Below are 13593 nucleotides of genomic sequence, written 5' to 3'. Positions count from 1 at the left end.
ACAAAAAAAAAGGGGAATGTTTTGGCACATCCATTAAACCTAATGTACAACACTTTGCAGAAAAAGGGAAAAATGGTGATTCAAAGCAACAGCAGGCTTATGCCAGGAATCTTGCCATTTAAGTGTAAGTGTGGGAAGCCACATTCTTATTTCATGTTGGGTGAAGATACAGCTGCATTTATTTTTAAAAATCTAATGGACTTCTTTTTTCCTTTAGAAAAGTGAACTTGGCCTGTGAAAAGTTTCATGCCATCTTGTTTCTTTTATGACAAATTAAATGGTATGATTAGAATAAGTATTCAGGAAGTATTGTTTCAGAGTCAATCTAATAAATGTTTCCTTGGTTAAGTATCAGTTACAGTTTTACATATCACAGTCATTCTGCACCTGTTTTTTGCAGCTAACAATAGGCCTCTCACTAAATTTTAGTGCGAGAAAGCCTGGGAAGATAAAAAGAAAACCAGTTTGTAGCTAATTCTGTCACTAAGAAATGCCAGGAGTTGAATGTCCTTAGAGACTTTGAAAAACAATTAGCTGTGGATTACAGGTCTAAAAGGCCTTACCTAACTGTACCTGGAAAATACTTTGCCCATTTAATGCCTTCTGAGCTGTCACTGAGCTTGAACTTTAGTCCCAGTGATTAATGAAAAGCTGCAGGGCACAGCTAGAAGCTAAAGTCTCAATTATGAAAAAGCAGTAACTAGTTTAATGTGCTGCTGCTTTTATACTTAAAGTGACAGCTATGAGAAATGGCAATATTTCCAATCATGCTTTAATAATTTATCACTCATTTATTGGCATGTCCAATGTACTTTACTCCTACTATTCTTTTTCTGGGCTCTTGGGGTTGTCACACTGAAGAACGCAATATGGTCTGTTCCTTAAAAAGCAGACCTTTCTTTTTGGAAGCTGGGATCTGTTACTATAAAGTTTCATATCTGTATCTATCATCTATCTATCTATCTATCTATCTATCTATCTATCTATCATCATCCATCTATCATTATCTATCTACAATACCTTCTGATTAGTGCCATATTATAGCAATAGAACTTTTGAAAAGAGCATAGCCCAGTGCCCTCTATCTACTTAAAGTTTACAAAATGCCGTCTTAAATCCTGGTAGACACCTTGAATTATATGCTTTTGGTCATAAGAGACGTTATACAAGAATGAGTGGAGAAATCAGTGTAAGTCTATCTGTGCCAAGAGCAATTAATCTAGATTATGCAGCCAGCAGACAAGTATAAGCAAACTATAGGCCCAGTGCACAATATTTGTGCACTGAAGTAGGGATCCCTTAGGCCGGCCTGCGAGACCGCTTAGGGGATGTCCGCCTGCTGGCTTAGGCCCAATTCCCCTGGCTGTTGTGTGTGTAAGGCTTAACATAGTACCTGACACAGCACCTGATGATTGGATGAAAAAACAAGTGAACAGAGTCACAAATCTGGGCTATTTGTTAATTTTAATTCATTAATCTTCTCAAGTATTGTTTAAGTATCCACTGTAAACTAAAATTTAAATGAAAATAAGTGAAATTGCAAGGGACTTGTAAATCACAATTATATTTATTATATAAGTATTTTAAATTAATATTATAACACAATATCATAAAGTTTCACATAAGATCAGCATTGATTGTGATTTTTCAGTCTCCTTTAATGAAACAAAGGTGCAAATAAATATGTTTAGTAGTTCTTAAAATGTGACTGTGTAGGCTTTTTCTGAAGTTGACTTTAAAAAATAGAATAGGTTATTAGTGCTTATGATATATAGTAAATAACATAGGTAATATGTTTAAGTTGCCTTAGTTTAATTTGCTGTCTAGAGGTTTTCTTTTATGTCTTAATTTTTAAATCTGTATTTATAAAATACATTTCTCAACTTCATAGTGAAAAGTATGCATCATTAGAGTACAAATAACTTCTCAAAAAACAAACTGCAGGAACTGTTTTGGGTGCATAGATAGAAAACATAAAACTAAAAAGTATCTTTCTTATAATCTAATAGTGAGGAACGTATTTTTGTTTTCTTTAATTACCATCATCAATGACACTAGGTAGCAGCCTTCAAGGCTTCAAACCACAAATCGGCAAATAAATGTAAGTGAGGTTGTAAAGCTCAAGTCTCAAAGCAGATGTCAGTTTGCCTGTAAAATATTAAAGGAACCAATTTGAACTAAAATTGGCTTAAAGTGCTTCCTACTTGTCTGACTCAGTGAAAGGTTAATTTTGACTCAGATGGCAGTGGCCCTACGCACCAGAGCACATGGATCTTGATGTTCGATGAGCTTTTGGGAAGTTATTTGAACCCAGTGATAGGAGTGATACACCTTGCTATTTTTTTGGTAAATAAAAAAGTGAGTTTGATCTGCCTCTATAATCAAAACAGACAGATGACAAGTTGTTCACAGAAATTTACTAATCAAAACTATAAAATAAAACTGCAGATTGGGTTGAAGATTTTCTTTTAAATCCAACAGGCTATACACACACACACACACACACACACACATGCATATATATGTGTTTTTTTTAGATAAAAGACCAAAAGCAGAATTTATATTTGGGGCAAGGGCATTTAATGCAGTTTGAAAAAATAATGCAACAATATAATTATAAGGAAAAATAATTTTTTTGAACACTTATATTTAATCACATTAAGAAGTATGGGTCATTTTAAAATTTTATGTAGCATTGGTATATGATTATTTTTCTCTGTGAAAGTTTAAGTAAAAATATGAGCACACATTTACTCTACTGACTGCTAAGTCTATCTAAATAACTTATTAGTAAGGCTGTCTTGACTCTTACTCCGCACTGAACAGTACACTATCACGCTCAGTTCAGCTTTTCATGTCTAGGCATGCTTTTGTGGATTTTTCTTTTTTAATAGAATAATTTTCTTCTCATGCTATTTAACTTATTTAATAACTTTATTTTCAAAATGCTTCAACTTACTTTCCAGAATTATTCGCAAATTCAGATACATTCCTTCAGCAAAATTTGCCTGTGAACTTTGATAAATTATAGTCCCCAACCTTACACTCCAAACATCTGAATTGGCTAGCACCTGTTGAAAGGTGTCATGGGTGCTGCCCTGATACTCTCTGTAGACATTGATCCAGGCATCTGTTCACAGACATTTTCTTACATATCTGGACACACACACACACACACACACCATTCAACACATAGATATACACACAAATTTGCACACAAAACCCATAAAACCTATATTTTGGATGTGAATATAATTTCAGTTCTTTAGGCTTTCAAACCTTTTCCTTTCAGTGTTGTTTTTTCCATACAGATTTTAACTTAAAAAATTAAAAAGTGGCCGTGGCCACCGTCATCTTCACAGGGGGAAGAATTGGGGACAGCTGGAGGCAGCGGTAGTGACTGGAGTAACTTCACGGAAGGGAAGGTATTTTGCGTCTGCCCTCTCCACTAGAAATGGCCGATGTGCTCTGTAACTGTGAGACTGGTTTTCTATCTCTCAGGATTTTACTCTTTAGTTAAAAGGGTTGTCAATCCCCAAACCTTTTCAACTGCAGGATTTCCAGTTCTGATGAGTCTCATGTGGCCACTGCACCTTCCTATATTTAGAAAGAAAGAGAGAGAAGCATCCATAAGCTGCCTCTTGTAAGCTCCCCAACCTGGAACTGAACCCACAACCGAAGCTCTCAAACAATATGGCCGGATGAAATAATGGGATCATTTGGGCCTCAGGATCAGAGATTCCAGCTTCCTGGAAAAATAGGTTTGATTGTCATCTTAAAGGGACCATGTCACACACAAAAAAGCCAGGTTCATAAAACTTTACCTGATGTTTTAGCAGAACCTTTATCGAGTGAAAGGCATGAGTTTGTGATGGCACAATATGTGAATGAATTTCAGGGAAATGATGCACCTGTTGAACAAGAAATTAACAATGCAGAAACGTACTTTGAAAGTGCCAAAGTATGCCGAAACCAGTTTGGCTCAGTGGATAGAGCATCAGCCTGTGGACTGAAAGGTCCCAGGTTTGATTCTGGTCAAGGGCATATATCTTGGTTGCAGGCACATCCCCAGTTAGGGGTGTGCAGGAGGCAGCTCATAGATGTTTCTGTCTCATTGATGTTTCTAGCTCTCTATCCTTCTCCCTTCCTCTCTGTAAAAAAATCAATAATATATATATATATATATTTAAAAAGTAAGTGCCAAAGTGGAGTATGTAATCCAAACATGTCCAGAATTGCTACAAAGAGATTTTCAATCACTGTTTCCAGAAATGGCCACCAAGAAACTAATGATTCTGACTGTAACACAGAAAACTAAGAATTTTATGACTATGTGGTAGAAAATGAAAGAGAAATGCTTTTCGACAGTTTTATCAATGTTGCTAAGGAAATATGCTACGCTCTTCAAGCTGAATGCTATTGGGCTAACTTTACTGACCCATCATCCGGTTTGGCGTTTTTTGGACCATATACAAACAACACTCTTTGAAACAGATGAAAGCTATCATCATTTAGGATTCACTGTTGATGACCTTAACTGCTTATAATCTCTGTCTGGGGTGCCCATGCAGTTGTAGGAAATATCTTCATGAATGCAACACCACATAGCCATATTATGAAGAAATTAAGTGGAAACCAGTAGTAATGTCAATTTATTTATTATACTATTTCAACTTAACATATGGGTTGATCTATAAACACTGTCAAAGGCTTCAGTTTTTTAAATTTACTTATTTTTAGGTATTTATTTAACAATGCTATAAATTTACAGCATTGACAAGGGATTTGTGATTTTTTAATTAACAAAGGTTCATATTGTCTATGAACGCATGTTAAGCACATCCACATTGAATGTGACAATGTATAATATTCTATTTTTAACTTAAAAAATTAAAGTGGCTATTATCCCCCTTTATTGGAAAAACCTTAGTTTTAATTATTTTCTCCAAAAGTAAATTATACATTTGCTTTTTTTTCATTGCAATATATTTTTAAATGTGGTTTTTAAGACTCCTAAGAAATTGTATTAATCTTTATAAAGTATTTTTAATGAATGTGATTGAAAAGTCTAGATTTAACTTTTCCTAATTTTCTTTTTTCTTGAAAAAGTCTTGAGTATTGCTGTGAAATCATGTACATATAGGAAAATAAGAATATGAATAATACTACATATCTATGTATAAAGGCATATGAATCTCATCCTTACACATACTAAAGGAATAATTCTTAACTCCTTGTTGTAATAAATAAATGTGGATTATTTTGAGACAAAAATATGCCTCAAGCTGTTAAAACGTATCTCTCCAATTTTAGCAAAAGATGCAAACTGTGATAAATTACAGCAATACCTCATTTGGGACAGTTAGCTTTTACAGCATTGTGAACATTTTAGAAAATCACACCTTTTCATTGTTGAGACTTTGCCAGTAGGAATAGAGGCAAATCTCAGGGGAACTAGTAACTTCTTCCCAATGAATTATTTCATTTTTGTCATATTTTCAATTGTACTTCAGTGTACTTACATGAAATGCCATAGTCATTAAATATGCTTCCTTAAAATGAAAACAGGCTAGAAAGATGAGGTTGTGATGTTATAATCTGCTTTGATCTTGTTGTATATAAAAATAGATGCTCTAATTGCTTTAATTTTATTTTGTATAAGATTACATTTAGCTTAAGATGTCTTGCATATTCTGGCATAAAGGGCAATATTCCCATATTTAAAATGAGTGGCAATTCAATGATATAAAAAGAGGCATTTTTTGTAAATTATAACACAATTAATCAAAATTTTAAAAAAGTTAAAAAGTGACAGTTCTTAAATAGCTCATTTCTTCTCCTTTGAGAAAAGAGAAGAAAACACTACAAGATAAATATCCCTTGGGTAGCAGAAAACAGTTCTAGGTCTTTGGGAAAGGATATAATGATCCCATCATAGAATTTTAAGGTTTGGAATTTTCAATTAAACTCTTCTATTTAGGGATAGTTTCCCCAAAGCTATGGGAGCAGCTTGCCCAGATTGGTTTCCTACCAGGTCAGACAAGGTTAAGATATAGAAGCAATGTCAGCAGCTTGAGCTATTAGGGGTCTTATAGAGGTCACTCCACCAATTCTTTATTTTGATAGATAGTTCCTAACATCTATAGAAGTTTTCCTCAGGGGACTATCAGAACCATCATCATAAGTTTCAATTTTAGAACATTTTTAGCTGACATCCTCTCAACATTTTAGGTGGCCTATATATGTGAACTTATGGTCTTTTTACAATAATACAACCATAGTAATGATAATAATTATGATCATGATGAACACTGACATTTATTAAGGACTGTTCCAATATATGTGAATATATATGCTGGAAGCAAATTCCAGCAGGTTACAATAAAACTAGTGGCCCGGTGCACAAAATTTGTGCATGGGGGGTGTCCCTCAGCTCCGCCTGCACCCTCTCCAATCTGAGACCCCTCAAAGGATGTCCTACTGCGGTTTACAGGGATCATGCCTAAACCAGCAGTTGGACATCCCTCTCACAATCCAGGACTGCTGGCTCCTAACCACTCATCTGCCTGCCTGTTTGATTGCCCCTAACCACTCTGCCTGCCAGCCTGCTCACTCCCAACTGGCCCCTTTGCTGGCCTGCTCACCTCCAACTGCCCCTTCTGCTGGCCTGCTCCCCCATCTTCCCTCCCCACCAGCCTGCTTGCCCCCAACTGCCCCCAAGCTGGCCTGCTCTCTCCAAATTGCCCCACCCACTGTCCTGATTACCCCCAACTGACTCCCACTGACAGCCTGCTCTTCCCCAATTGGCCCCCCTGCTGGTCTGCTCACCCCCAACTGCTCCCCCTTCTGGCCTGATCACCCCCAATGGCACCCCCACTGGCCTGATCACCTACAACTGCCATCCCATCCTGGCCTGATCACCCATAACTGCCCTCTCCTCTTGACCTTTAACCGCCTCTACCTAGGCCCAGTCTAATTAGAATATTACCCTTTTATTAGTATAGATAGATTTGTCCAATGTGTTTGATAGATTAAAAAAAGAACAGTAAAATGTTAAAAAATTCAGCACTTGCTACATACTACTTAGTATTCTGTTTCACAGAGATGGTTCTTGTTAGCATTCTTTCTTTTCTATTCTTTTTTTCAATGAATGTACATATATGCTAAAAACAACCTCACATTATACATTGGGTGCTGTTTGGTAATTTACTTTTCTATAAAGTATGTCATAGACATCTTTCAACAGCAAATAAAACAATTGCTGGTTCTCTTATACTTTTTAATGTATCATAATTACTACAGTATTGACGAGCATTCTAATGTTGCCATCTTTCTTCTCTCTGACCTCCATCTGCTATATGTATGTATACACATCTCCAGACATTTTGGCTCTATACCACCTGTGTTTAAAATTTTGTTACATATTGCTAAAATTGCTCAAAAGATTGTATTATTTTATGTACTTACAAACAACATAGGAGAATTTCATTTTTCTTAAACTCTGGAAAATAGCAGATATTTCCATTATTTTTAATCATTGTCAATTTAATTTTAGAAAAGATGTCATTTTTCATTAAAATTTCAAATTTCAATTTTTAACTAGTAGAAAGGCTGAGCATTTTTCATATATTTTTTGGTTCATTATATTCCTTGTTTTTTATGGACTCTCAATTCTAACTCCTTTTTTGTTCCTAGGGTGCCTTTGCAGTTTTTGTTGATCTGCCACAAACTTTATATATTAGCACTTTTGTCTCTCAAATATTTCAAATATTTTTCTACAGGAAAAATAAATTTTTTGTTTTACAGTGAACAAAAATAGTCTAACCATAAGACAACAGAAAAGTTATTTTTTACTTGAAATTCTTCTGGAAGGGAAAATGTTGGGGTAGCTATTTTATGTTCTCTTTAAAATATATTTCTATAGCAATTTGAGTTAATTTACTATTTCCAAGATGCATTATCATTTGAGGATAGATGAAGCCCATTATTAATTAATTTTTTAACAGTTTCTTTTTAAAAAATATATTTTATTGATTTTTTACAGAGAGGAAGGAAGAAAGATAGGGAGCCAGAAACGTCTATGAGAGAGAAACATTGACCAGCTGCCTCCTGCACACCCCCCACCAGGGATGTGCCCGCAACCAACATACATGCCCTTGATCAGAATCGAACCCGGGACCTTTCAGTCCGCAGACCGACGCTCTACCACTGAGCTAAACCAGTTTCGGCCCATTATTAATTTCTTATGGCATTGATAAATAATACAGAATCTAAAATATTGGACATTTTAGAAAAACTTAGAAACAAAGGATATAACCAAAAGAACTTAATTTTCAGTCTCATGTTATGATTTATCTGATTTTGGACACACACAGAATGAAAACCTTGCTTCTTAGCAATCAAGGGCTGATGGCACACGTAGAAATGCCCTCCAGTTGTCCTTTTTCTAGAACACTGACAATCCATAGCAATTATATCAATGATATCTATGTGGACCTTTTGAAAAATTTTAGTTTACTTCTTTCCATGAATGGAGTCTTTCCATTTTGTTTATATTTGCTGATAGCAGAAAATATGACTTTATTTCATTCACATAATGAATGTGGTGGGAAATTAATTCTCTTGGAACTAAGATTGTTTAGTTTGTTATGAGACATCATTGACATTTACAGTTTTCTCCCTTTTGTGCTATTCTAGTACACTGTTAAAAGATTGTGCCATAAATCCAAAAGCATGTTTTGCAAAGTTCATATCTGCATTTGATACCTTTAATATTAATAGGAGTGTATCTTTGAAGTGAGTAAATTGAGAAAGTGGCTGAAACTATAGTTTATAAAAAAAGATTAGTGGGTTTAATATGCACTGGAGAGTAAAAGAAAAATCTTATTACTGTATGGAGAAATTACCTCATAAAGAAGCTAATACAGCAGGCTAGGGAGTAATTTTTAACAAGGTTTTTATGATGCTCACGTGTCAGCGAGTTAATGAACTTATCTTTCTAGTTATTTTCAGACTGTAACGATGCTCTCCTTTTCTAGTTCTTGTGCTTTAAAAAGTAAAATGCATTTAATCACTTATAATAAAACTAATTCATTACTTTAATAAATCAAATACAATCTTATACTGTACACTTAACTGGTGCTGCAATAATGCTAGCAACCAGTCAGGTGCTAATGTTTAGCACGGAACACAGAAAATGTAACCATAGAGCTTATTTATTATTTAAATTTAAATATCTCATTTTGACAGTGCACAATCATTTTGAGATTTGACTCCGTTTTCAACTATTGTATCCAGGAAGTGGAGACAAAAGAATGAGAAATATTTTGTTTTAATAATTGCATACCTTTTCCAGTATGACCATTTAGTCTTTGAACTAAATACCACACAAACAATTCTGAATTGTTCATTCAATAGCAAAGTAACTTGGATTGGAAGTCAGTAAATCCAGAATGTCTGTTTGTCAAAACCTTGAAGGGAACAGTTAAGAATTACTTAGGAAGGCCACATTTACGTTGTTTTTCTCAAAGACAAAAGACTACCTGCTAAATCCTCACACTACTTGCTAAGAACCATTCTATATCAAAACTGTGATGAATTTAAGAAATAAAGTAAAGGGAAAGATAAAATAATAAAAATATGGTGGGAAAATAAATTCCTTTATAATATCTAACCTAAATCTGACTTATGATAACAGGTTTTCCATCTATTACTTCAACTATTGGTAGATAAGACACAAACACACTCACAGAAAAATATCTTATTTTAATTTTAACTTTTATTCAACATTGGAATACTAGTGAAAACAATTTGAATTAGAAGGCCAGTATAAAATCCTAAATACCATTTCATTTTCAAAACATTATTAGACTTAGATAAAATACACTGTCCTAGGCAGACTAGGTGCCCATTGTCTCCTACTCTTATCAACTTGATAATAAAATCTTCATAGCATCATTTAAGATTCTGGTACCTTGCAGTCAAATACTGGTAGTTAGGGTCCCTTTCATAATAACAGTGCAGAATGCCACTCTACTGGACATTTATTTTCTCTTTTACTAGCCCTCTCCCTTTCAACACTTTCTGTTTCATACTACTCCCTTGATACTTTCTCTGCTAAATCATAGTAGGTCATATTGCGTTTAAGTAATTCATGCTAAATTTCTAGCCAACTGATAGATTAATGATTATAAATGGTAAAATGTCTACTTTTTTCTATCACTCTTATATTGTGCTGACCATAACAAATTTAGACATACTAGCAGGCTGATAGAAAAGGTACCATTAAATTATTCTATACAAATAGCTGCCTACTCTGAGTTTTTTGAAGTTAGCTTTATCTGGTAATAAAAGCTTAATAATAATAAAATATACTCAGGTTTTTAAATCCAAAGAGTACCACACCAAGACACATCATAATGAAAATCCCAAGGGTAAAATACAGAGAATTTTAAAAGCAGCAAATCAAACAAACAAACAAACAAAATCAAACAAAACAAAAACAAAAAGACAGTTACCTACAAGGGAGTACCCATGGGACTGTCAGCTGATTTCTCAAAATAAAATAAAATAAGATAAAATAAAATAAAATAAAATAAAAAATAAAATAAAACCCCCCACAAACAAACAAACAAACAAACAAAAAATGCAGGCTAGAAGGGAATGACAATAAATATTCAAAGTGATGAATAGCAAGAACCTATCAATTATACTCTACCCAGCAAAGCTATCACTTAGAATTGAAGGTCAGATAAAGGACTTCACAGACAAGAAAAAGCTAAATGAGTTCATCACAATCATACCAGTATTATACTGAAGGGTATTTTTTAAGAAGAGAAAAAAGAAGAAAAGGATAAAGAAAAAAATTATGAACAATCAAGTGACAGTAAATATATATTTATCAACAAGTTAATCTAAAAATCAAATTAATAAAAAATCTGATGAATAGAATGAATTGGTGAATAGAATAGAATCAGGGATATGGAAATGGAACAGACTGATGATTCTCAGACAGAAGGGAGTTTGGGAAACAGTGCAGAGAGAGATTAGACAAAGATCTTATATGCATTACCTATGGACACAGACAATAGGGTGGCGAGGCCCTGGGGTGGGGCAGGAACTTCATGGAGGGAGCTATGGCGGGGAAAAGCGGGACATCTGTAATAATTTATTTATCAATAATAACATTAAATGTAAATGGAGTAAATGCTCCAATTAAAATACATAAGGTAGCTGAATGAATAAGAAAACATGACCCATATATTTGTTGTTTGCAAGAGATCTATCTCAGAAGAAATGATTCAAACAGACTGATAGTGAAGGGATGGAAAATTTTTTCAGGCAAATGGAAATGAAAAAAAAAACTGGGATTGTAATATTATATCTGACAAAATAGACCTCAATGTAAAGGTCATAACAAGAGATAAGGAAGGCTACTTCATAATACTAAACAGAACAATTCAACAAGAGTATACAACTGGTAAACACATATGCACCCAATGAGGATATAAAACAACTTCTGGAAGACATCAAGGGAGAGATCAACAGCAATACAATCATTATAGGGGACTTTAATACCTCACTGACACCACTGAATAAATACTCAAAACAAAAAATCAGCTAAGAAACACCAATCCTAAAGTGACTCACTAGATCAGGTGGATTTAATTGACAGCTTCAGAATACTAACCCAAAAGATACAGAATATATATTCTTCTCAGGTGCACATGTGACATTTTCAAAGATAGACCACATATTAGGACACAGGCAAAGTCTCTTCAAATTTAAGAAGATGGAAATCATAACAAGCATCATTAGAAATCAACTACAATAAAAAAAAATGAAAAAGAATAAATCACTTAGAAGCTAAAAAGTATGGTATTAAACAACTAGAGGCCTGTTGCACAAAGTTTGTGCACATATAGGTCTTACTTCCTTAACAGTTGGCACCGGTTTTCCTCTGGCACCGGGACCCAGGCCTTCACTCTAGCTGCCACCTTTGGCCTTCGCTCTGACTAGAGCCTTCAGTGTTTGCTTCGGCCGAAGCCACATTCCTGTAGCTCCCTCTGCCACCCACCTTCCTCTTGATAGCAGCTGTCCTGCCCTGCCCGTCTCTCTGCACTTGCATATGCAAATTAACCTCTAGCTTTGTTGGGTTAATGTGCATACCCAATCCTGATTGGCTGGTGGGCATCTTGGAGGTACAGTCAATTTGAATATTTCTTTTTTATTAGTATAGACTAGTGGCCCATTGTAGGAAGATTCCTGCAATAGAGCTTCCTGCTGCAGTAGCTGCCCCTCCTGCTTCCTTCCCTTCTCCCCTCCCCTGCTTGTTTGCTTCTCTGCTGTTTGGCTCCCTTCTGCAGCACTTGGCTTTTTTCTATGGCTTCTTTCTACACTGTCTGGCCTGGATATGCAAAGTAACTGCCATCTTCGTTGGGTTAATTTGCATGCTCACCCTTATTGGCTGGTGGGCGTGGCTTATGGGCATAGTGAAGGTGCAGTGAATTGCATGTTTCTCTTTTATTAGGTAGGATGATTCAAAGGAGAAATGAAAAATATCCTGGAAATAAATGACAATTAAAACAAAACAATCCAAAATCTATAGGACACAATGAAAGTAGTCCTGAAAGGGAAGTTCATAGCTCTACAAGCCTACCTCATAAAACAAGAAAAAGTGGTAATAAAAAATTCAGTAACCTTACAAGTTAAAGAATTAGAAAGAGAGCAATAAGAAAAGCTTTACAGATACTAGAAGAAAGGAAATAAGAAAGATCAGAGCAGAAATAAACAACATAGAGACAAAATATATATATAGATCAGTGAAACCAAGAGCTGGTTCTTTGAAAAACAAACAAAATTGATGTTTGTATTGACAGGCTCACTAAGAAATAATTGGGGTAACTCAAATAAACAAAATCAGAAATGAAAGAGATGAAGTAACAACTGACCCCACAGATAAACAAAGGATTGTAAAAACAAAACAAAACAAAACAAAAAACAAACTATGAAAAACTCTACTCCAATAAACTGGACAACCTTGATGAAATGTATATATTCCAAGAAAAATACAAGCTTCCAAAATTCAATCAGGAAGAATAAAAAACCTAAATAGCTCAATATTTACCAATGAAATTGAAATAGTAATCAAAAAGCTTTCAGCAAACAAAAGCCCTGTACTGGATAGCTTCAGGGTTCAGGGGAGTTTTACCAAAATTCAAAGAAGAACTAAAACCAGTCATTCTAACATTATTCCAAAACATTCAAGAGGAAGGTACATTTCCAAGCTCTTTCTATGAATCCTGCATTATCCTAATCCCAAAACCAGATAAAGACACTACAAAGAAAGAGAATTACAAACCAATATCCATGATGAATATAATATCTCAACAAAATTCTTGCAAATCAGATCTAGCAGTACATTAGAAGGATCATACACCATGACCAAGTGGGATTTAATCCAGGTATGCAAGGCTGTTACAATATCTGCAAACCAATAAACATGATAAATTGTATAAATAAACTGAGAGTCAAAAATCACATAATCGTATCAACTCATACAGAAAAGGAATTTGACAAAGTCCACCACACTTT

At 34.7% G+C, this 13593-nt stretch overlaps 1 pseudogene across 1 annotated transcript; it reads left to right on the top strand.

The window, feature by feature from the left end:
• Window positions 1-3454: 3454 nt before the first annotated feature.
• LOC311616903 (methylmalonic aciduria and homocystinuria type D homolog, mitochondrial-like) lies at window positions 3455-4703 on the top strand (annotated as a pseudogene). Its single transcript has 3 exons — window positions 3455-3606; window positions 3682-3953; window positions 4195-4703. The product of its transcript is annotated as a methylmalonic aciduria and homocystinuria type D homolog, mitochondrial-like (transcript).
• Window positions 4704-13593: the final 8890 nt, after the last annotated feature.

This window comes from Pipistrellus hanaki, assembly GCF_964339955.1.
Source record: "Pipistrellus hanaki genome assembly, chromosome: 2".
NCBI classification, from domain to species: Eukaryota; Metazoa; Chordata; class Mammalia; order Chiroptera; family Vespertilionidae; genus Pipistrellus; species Pipistrellus hanaki.
This window is presented reverse-complemented; position numbering and strand designations above follow the sequence as displayed.